Source organism: Stegastes partitus, unplaced genomic scaffold (genome assembly GCF_000690725.1).
Source record: "Stegastes partitus isolate 25-593 unplaced genomic scaffold, Stegastes_partitus-1.0.2 Scaffold244, whole genome shotgun sequence".
Taxonomy (NCBI): Eukaryota; Metazoa; Chordata; class Actinopteri; family Pomacentridae; genus Stegastes; species Stegastes partitus.
In genome coordinates, this window is record NW_007577975.1 from 615,268 (window position 1) to 624,190 (window position 8,923).

Here is an 8,923-nt window from a genome sequence, read left to right on the forward strand (position 1 = left end):
GAATGTTGGACTGAAGGTTTCCCAGCAGAACATGATCAATGCTATTCAATTCACCAAGGAGTTGTCTCCCCCAAAAAACTATACGTACAGTAACGCCAATATCTGGTTAAATGTCCTTTGGTCTTTTTCACCTCAGTTAGGAGCTTTGGCCAGCTATCTATGAGACTGTGGTTGTATCTTTGACGCTCCTCTTGATAGAATTGGTGCAGTTGATCTAAATTTGTTGTCTTTCTAACACAGACTTGTTCCCTGAACACAGTCTACAGGTTCTTGATAAGGTTTCAGTTGGACTTTGGGGAGACCAGCCTAGAACCTTCATTCACCATTTCTTCACCACGTTAATGTGTGTTTGGGCTCATTGTCTGGTTGAAACACCCAACTGCATCCAAGATCAACCTACTGGCTGAGGATTTTCGGTTATCCTGAAGAAAGTGGAGGTAATCCTCTTTCTTCATTATTCCATTTACCAAAACAGCCCCAGAGCATGATGCTGCCTCCGCCATGCTTGATGGTAAGTTTGGTGTTGTTGAGTTGTTCCTAAGCAGTTTTGGTCTGCAAAGGTGTTCAGGAAGGTGCTACATGCCAAAGTAACATCAAAGTTAATCACTTCACTTGTCAGCAATTTTATTGTTCAGTGCAAAATAATAGCGAAATCATAATTAAATCAAAAAAGGATCAACAACAGATCCCTGTGGTACACCTCAAGAGCGTTTTTATTGTAACTCTGTCCTGAAATGAGTTAAAACCACATTGTTTAGTGTATGGCCTTTTTTGTTTTTTTGTATAGACTGAAGGAAATGGTGCTAATAAGACGATGAGGTCAGGCAGCAGACAGGAGTTAGCTCGTATATGTCAGAACAGACGGTGTTGGAGTTGGACCGGGATGTGGAAGTAACAGGCTGCTGTGACGCAGAAGGCAAAACTTTCCTTGGCAGAGCGAGAGTCGAGGAGGTTTTGGACACCTTGTTGTAAATGCATCAGAATGGGTTGAAGCGAGCGTCAGTGGGACAGGGAATATTTTTACACTCGGTTAGAAGGTAGCAGGTTGTTGCAAAGAGCTGAGCAGGATTTTCCTTCCAAGCAGAAATGTCACAGCTGACGAGGAAAGTTTGGGCAAGGAGGAGGTGTTATTAGGCTGTTAATCAGCTGACACTTTGGTTTCCTTTATTTTTTTTATTTTTTTGAAGCTTTGTTGGGAAAGAGCAGCAAACCAATAGAGGCTGAGTATAATGAAATCATTTGTGGCAGGAGATAAGCTGGAGAAACAACTCATGTGGGCAAAGAGCGAGCTCACTGACGTCAGGTTTGCAGGTGCGTCATTACAAAAAAGGTTTCGGAGGAAATAACAAGTTGCTAATAGTTTTTCTTTCCATTACTAATAAGAAAGAAGCTCGTCTAAAAAAAACAGCACCTTTCATATTTGCTGCTTTTTTCCCCCAAGAAACAGGAAAGGAGGCATTTTCATTTCAAAAGCTCAAATATGGAATTGCCTAGCAACAGCAAGAGTATTTCCCAGAGCTGAATAACAATGAAGCTTCAGGTGAACAAAATCAAGTCCAAATCTTAAAGGGACACATTATGCAGTGGACTTGCATTAAATGGAGTTACTTGGAAAAGATGGATTTTTTAAAGAAATTATCAAAATATCCTGACTTTTAGCTGCTGTTTGGTGCATCTACTGACTCACTGCATCCAGTCGACTACAATGTGAATCTGTCTTGTCGTGCTGTTCAAGTTCTTATCACTAAATTTAATTTGTCATGTCTAAGTACCGTGATAGGAAAACATGATATAATGATCAGAGTGGACGACAACGAAGATAAACAGTTTTGAACTCAATAATACAAGTTCTGAATATGCAGGCTCACACATTTAACCTGAAAACACTGCTACTAATAAATGAGGTCCTGCCGACTGTAAACTTCAACCTCATGTCTTTTTTTTTTAACCTGTTGAAAGTCAGAAATGGCGATGCTGTGGTGTCTGTGGCCTCAAGTGTGATGTAGATGCAACAACAAGCTTTTGCACGTTGCAAGTCTTTGGGCTTGAAGGTTTCCTCTACATCACTTCAGTTCCTCCATGATTCAGGTCTGGACTCCAGCTTCTTCATATTGTTCTTGGTTTGCTGTTTCTTCAACACTTTGGCGTCAGGCAGCAGTTTTTCTGCAGCCTGCCTCGAGTTTTTTCCTCCACAATCTCCACCTCGTCTTGCTTTCTTATGATGCTTCAGTAAAGGGTGCCTGGAAACAGCTCCAGAGCGTCCCATTCCCAACATGTTTGATCGTGTTGACGGCGTTCTTGGGGTTGAATGCTCATCCGATCACAGAAGTGACGAGCAGCAGCTTTCTTCTTGGTCCAGCTGAGCTTTTGTGTGTTTGTCTTGTAGAAGTGGAGTCTGCGTCCATAGAAACCAGCGTCTCGTTGAGATGTTTCTACCAGAACTGCTCCTGGTGCTGGTCCTTGGATTCTTCTTGCCAGTGCAGGGCTCACTTTTGACTTCGCAGCAGCCTTTTGAGATACAGCGTGGAACTCGCTTACGCTTGAAGATACCAGGATGTGGATTTACAGCCGTTTCGTGTAGGTCTTTGACTTGACTCGTAGCCGACTAGTGCATGAGCTGTTTCTAGTGCTTTAGAACGCTCTAGAACATAATAGAAACTACCAGAACCGTCTCAAATAATGTAGAAGCTGCATTTTCTCAAAAGGTTGCAGCATTTTTAGAGGTATGAATAGTTTTGAACGTGCCATGTTTAAAGAAAGGACAGAAATAGAGAAGAATTCTGGTTAATATCTCCCACATAATGCTGTATTTATATCGTTTCTCGCTATAGGAAACCTTACTGCAGTTATAAACCAGATTTTGGAATCACTATGACTAATTCTGGACTCCACTGTATGGAGCTCTTCCTGGCAGTGGGGGGCAGTGTTGGACTACTTACAGGAAGCACCAAACCACTGTGTCATTACTGTGTGTCGTCCTGTTAGGTTGCTGTAACTATGTTTACATGCACAACACACAGTTTGTAGCTGTTGTGCCCACGACAGTCACCGAGGATACCTCCATGAACCAGCAGCTTTATAAGTGAAGTAAATCTGCAGCGGAGGGTGAACCTCTTCATTAAACATTTCATCTGTTTTCATATAAAGTAACCAGAATAAAGCCCCGAGGCTCCTCTAATCTACATCAGACCTTCATCAGAGCCCGTCAGAGCTTTGATCTCTGGCTGAATGAGATTTTTCAGGTCCGATCCGCGTTAATTAGCTCACATCAAAGTCCGGACCGTCCTTCAGAGGAGCTGCTCAGTTTCCAGCCCTCCAGCAGGCATCCGGTGTGTGAAGTGTCCTTGAGTGAGACAATGAATGGCCGTGTGCTCCGGGCCGCTCGTCGCCCGGTGATGATGATCCTCTGATGGGGCAGTAATAGCACCACAGCACTACATTGTTTTTACAGCTGAGATCCTGTTAGCAGCAGCAGCAGCCTTGTCCTCATCAGCTCTTTTTTTTTTTACCCATCCTTCCTCTCCTCCTACTCGACTCTCATCCCTCCTCTCCTGTCCTTTCCTCTCCATTACAGTGGATCTGCATTGTTATGACTGCAGATGTCCTCACTATTTTTAGGGCCGACCGAAGCCCACAGGAGAGAAACTGCACCTACCTCGGGTTACTAAGGGTGACTGACATATTTTCGGTGCTGTAGAACACATTATCCTCCGTATGGGTTTGTCATGCCTGGAGGTAATGCTTATAGGAAGGCTGGCCGGTTGTTTTTTTAGCTTTCTGAGTAAGACACACATTCATCACACATTAGTTTTACTTTATACAAAGTGCAGTAAACAGAAGAAAGATAAATTAGCCTTAGGTGTGAGCAGGTTTTGTCTTTGACGTCCCTCTTTGCTTTTTCAATTAACCCCTAAAACACATCTCTGTATATCAAAGTTACATATTTAGAGTTTTTTTCCCCATGAAATTAATCTTTTCCTGGATTTAAAATGTCTTACAAGAATTTGCAGATCTATGCAGTCCCAATCTTCCACCGCTCGCTGCAGCTCAGCACGCCAGCTCACCTGCAGCTCTGCTCAAAAACAATAAAACTACATTTCAGAGGCAAAGAAATAATCTAGAATTTTATAGAATTTTTCCTTTTTTATTTTTCCACAATTTTCTGCAATACTCAAAAATAAATATATTTTAAAAATTTAATTTAAAAAAAATTAAAAACCTTTAACTGTGAAGAAGCATACAATTTCCACATTTTTGTTAAAGACAATTTAAATTTTTTGACATTAAAAATCATTAAAAATGCATTTGTAATTTTGTGTAATTTCACAATTATCACAAATATTTATGTAACAGATGTAATAGACTGTCCTTTTATATAGCTATAATATATTTATTTATTGTTTTTAATGCATGTAAAGATCACTTATTAAGCATTGAAAGCCAAAAAAACACACAAATTTAAAAAAATCTGGCAGAAAAATGTATTGAAGTGTAGAAAATGATTGTATTTTTATATTTGTATGGTTATTTTCTGTTGTTTTATGAAGTTTTTGTTTTTTCAACAGTAATATATATACATATATATATTGTTTTTTATATTTTAATTGGCATATTGTAGCATAGGAGTAATTCAATCATACATGTTCAGACTAGAAACTGATTTACAGGAGAAGTCATGACACAGGAAGCTCCACCGTGCAAGTCGACAGGATTCAATCTTTAGGTTTTAAGTTTGAAGGCAGAAATGCTCGATGACGGAGCTGATTGATATTTTAAGTCATGATGTGTCTCTGAGCAGACAAAAAAACACGACATACACGTTTTAACAAGGTAGAAAACTGGATTTGAAAACAGCTGCAGGTCTCCACGGTGCACTCACGAGGAACTTTAAGTAGCCTGAATCAGAAATGCTTTATTGGTCGCTGAGGGGGATCTCTTCTATTACGGTTGCTTGGTTGGTCAAAGTCAGAAATATAAACAGTACAAGACAAAGATATGAACTAGAAATATAAAAATGAGTAGAAAAGTATGTCCTAAAAGTTTAAACGTCGTAGAAACAGCATAAGCGTAAATGTTTAAATCTGCTTTTCCTGAGATATTAAACTGTAATATAGTGCATTAGGTGGTATGTTATTGCACCGAGCTAATAAATATCATGCTGGAGTGAATCAGAGACACGAGGAGTCGAGGCAACAGGGATTCACTCAGTGAGACGTGTTGCTTCTGAGCGGTCGCGTTAAAGTGACGGCAGTTAAAATGACGTACGGCTGCATCGCTCTGCTTTATGATCTGTCAGACGAGCACAACAGCGACGATAACAAAGTACAGAAGGCTGCTCATGTGTTTATAATCCAGTCAAAAGCAGAATCTAACAAGAACATATGGATGTGATGCTGGTTTGTGTTGGTTTGAAGTACGAAAGAGGCGACACAAAGAATACGACACAAATACCGAGTGGCATGCGTTATATTTATTAGAGAAACACGTCTATCAGTCCTGCTGCTGTCAGGGTTTGTATATTACAGCTTTTGTTTCACACAAGTGACAAACAGACTTTTGCAGATGTTCATCTTCTCTCACAGCTCCTCCAGCAGTCTCCTCCCTCCTGGAGATGCATTTTAAAATATTCTTAAAAACCTTCTAAATAGTGCACATTTCAGTGTCTGACTGTGTGGAGGTCGTTGCCTTGTTCTTTTTTTATTTGATTATTTTTGTATTTAAACAGGCAGCAATTTAACAGGATGCATATAAGAATTTAAATATCAGGTTTACATGAAGGATGAGAGGGTGTTGTGATATCATAAAATTGCAAAACCATACGTCTGTGTTACCGGCGATGTGAGTTAATCACAGGATGGAAGCCTGAACGTGTCACCTGCAGCCTCTTTGGATTCATTCAGTCTCTTTAAGATTCAGGCGGTTTGTGCAGCTGATTATCGGGAGCAGCGAACTTGAACGCCCTCTTTACCCAATTCAGCGCCGACTCTGGGAACAGATAAGAGGAATAAAGTCCGAGGAGGGAAGACAGTTCTGAAGATATGAAGGAAGCTTTATACATAATGACTGAGTCTGTGCGAGGAGAATAAAAGTCGCAATGATGACTAAGAGATTTAAAACTCGCAATAAACCTGATGTTTTATGAAGCAGGCTGCAAATTTAGACTCATTCTCATGCTGCCGAACACATTTAAGACAACCTCCCTGATGATACTGAGTGATGGATCTTAAATAAATTAGCATGATACTGCAAAGCCAGAAAATCATCAGTGAAAGTCACTATTTAACATATTTCTCAGTTTCAGCATCTGCAGCTTTAATGATAGCTTTGAAATTGGCATCAACACAGTAGAAAAAAAGCAGTTTGCACACGTGGTGAAAGCTCTTATTATTAATTGTGGACGTTGCTGCTCCGGAGCATCCCGGTCTCCATCCACTTGTAGTCCTCGAGGAGGTCCAGAGGGCAGCATTCCTCCCAGCAGCCCAGGAATGTAAACTTTACTTTGGAGTGGAGCTGGAGGAATGCTGGAGTGTTTGCAGTTAAAATGTCCTCTCTGTGCTGTCAGAATATTAAGAAAAAAATAATAAAGAGCGAGTCATAAATAAAGATGAGGTACAGCTGGCACTGCTGGGATGACAACTGGCACTAGAACAGAAAAACGCGCTGGCGGGTTGGAGGGGAGGGTTCTTCAGGATTTAGAGGCTTCTGTGTATTCGGGTAAATATTGATGTTTTTCTGAGGAGGAAGTAGCTCTCAGGTATGTGACGGGATGTTCCACGCTGAGAGCAAACCGCTGCACTCACCTGCTGTTTCAAAGCTTGTGAGCTGAAGAAACCCTGAGTGCACCTGTGCAGAACCGGTTTCCACCTCCCTGCTCCCAACAGCAAACAAACAACACGAATGCTGCGTGTGTTGCTTTTTTTTTAAAGTCTCTCTCATGTTGAAGACTGCAGCGGGTAACCGATGTGCTGGCGGCCGACGCTGGTCGACATCTGAAGAACTTTGGTGACCAGAGGCCATCTGATGTGAAGCTGGTAAACACCACACAGCGCGCTGGTGTTTATCAAAAGGCCCAACCCGTTTATACCAAAGGGACGAGAAACCAAAAGAACTTTGCTTTTTAGTGTCTGTTTATGAAAAAAAAAGGGCAAAATGATATTTACTCTATCAGCAGGAATGAGGAATGGATTGCTCATATGATGTAGAGTATTGTGCACAGATGGAAGTGTTTTTTATCTGATAGTATTTTGTCAATTCATTTTACTTTTACTTGAGTAGATAATCAGAATACTTAATGCTGCACTAAAATATGTAAATTTTTTTACATTAAGAAGTCCCTCTAATCAGTAATTAAACCCCTAAAAAACCATCTTTGTCTATTAAAAATTACATGTTTTGAAGTTTTCTATAAAAATAATCCCTTCCTGTCTAGTCTCTCAGTGCAGCTCGAGCACACCAGCTCACCTGTAGCTCTGCTCAAACACTGTGAACCTGCTCCACCACAGTGAGTTGTGATGTTAGAGTGATTCAGCTGCACATGCTGGAACCGGAAGCTGATTTTAAGGAAGATTAATGGTCCAGAAAGTCCCACCCTGCATCGGTTCTTTGATTTGATGACATATGAAACTTTGGGAGTCTAACTTCCTGTTTTTGAGGCTGTTATCTGCAGTTTTAAGGTGTAAATACTCATTTAACTCATGATGTGTCTTCTAGTATATGAAAATCACCACATAGACATGTTAATAGCCTAACAGTGGGATGTACTTTTACAGGAGGGGGGCTTTAAAATGATCTGATAGTGAGCCTGCAGAAAGTTACCACCTCGCTCTACCCTGCCCTGAAGCATGATGATGCCGCCGCCGTGCTGCACAGTGGAGATGCTGGTCTTTAGATTATACACCTCTTCCCTCTTTCTTGAAACATAGACAGGCGTCCACAAGGTGACTACTGTGAAGGTAAACTCACCTTTACATCTTAGGTTATGGTTTATTTATGTGTCAGTCGTCTGTACGTCATCTATTATTGGTCAGATGCTCTCATGTTCAGTGGTTTTCAGGGAAAGGATGTTCAGAGGTACAGGACGTACTTTTCTTCGCTATATTGTGGACAATATTGAATTTAGCAACAACCCAGCAGTATATTTGTTTTCCTGTTTAGCTGGGATGATAATGCGAGTACATAACCGGTGATCTACTGCACATGGATCGGACTAGAAAGGGGTTTCATGACAGCAAATATGCATCCATAGTGTTGTACATGTGCACTTTCACAGAAGGCATGATCAAAGTTTCAGGTGTTTTAGGTGAAGGATGCTTGTTTGAGGCTAAGCTAGCTGCTAGTGGGAGTTATGCAAATGTGTTATATGGTGACACAGATGGTACCAGAAGAAAAGCGAATGTTTCATACGAAGTGTTTCAGGCAAGTCGGGAGAGAATAACTCTCTTTGTAAGCTTTCAGACCTTTAACGTGCACAACAAGCAGCTATATAACTAAATGAAAGGAGGAGCCCAAGAAAAGCAGAATATGGGCTCCTGAAGCAGCTAAATAACTCCCAGGCTCCACATCTCTGCATAACACAGATACCATTATGTGTTCATAATTATGGGCGGCTTCCAGAGTGAAAAACTTCTCCCATTTTTGCATTTTTAAAAACAGCCCCGTCCTCTCAGTTCTGATAGACTTTGCTTTCAGTCTGCTTGCAGTGACTTCTTACATGTAGTTTGTGGTTTTAAAAGCTGAGTTTGGAAACTTCTTGCATTTCTGATTTATTGCGAGCGAGACAGAACGTTGATTTATTGGTTGGTGACAAAGGGAAAGCAAAGGAGGTGCTCCTCGTTACACGTTTTTACATCAAGTTAAATGCCGTCCTGGTTTGCTCAGCTCAGATCATCTCCTTCATATGCAGGAGACTGTTTGCGCTGAGGAA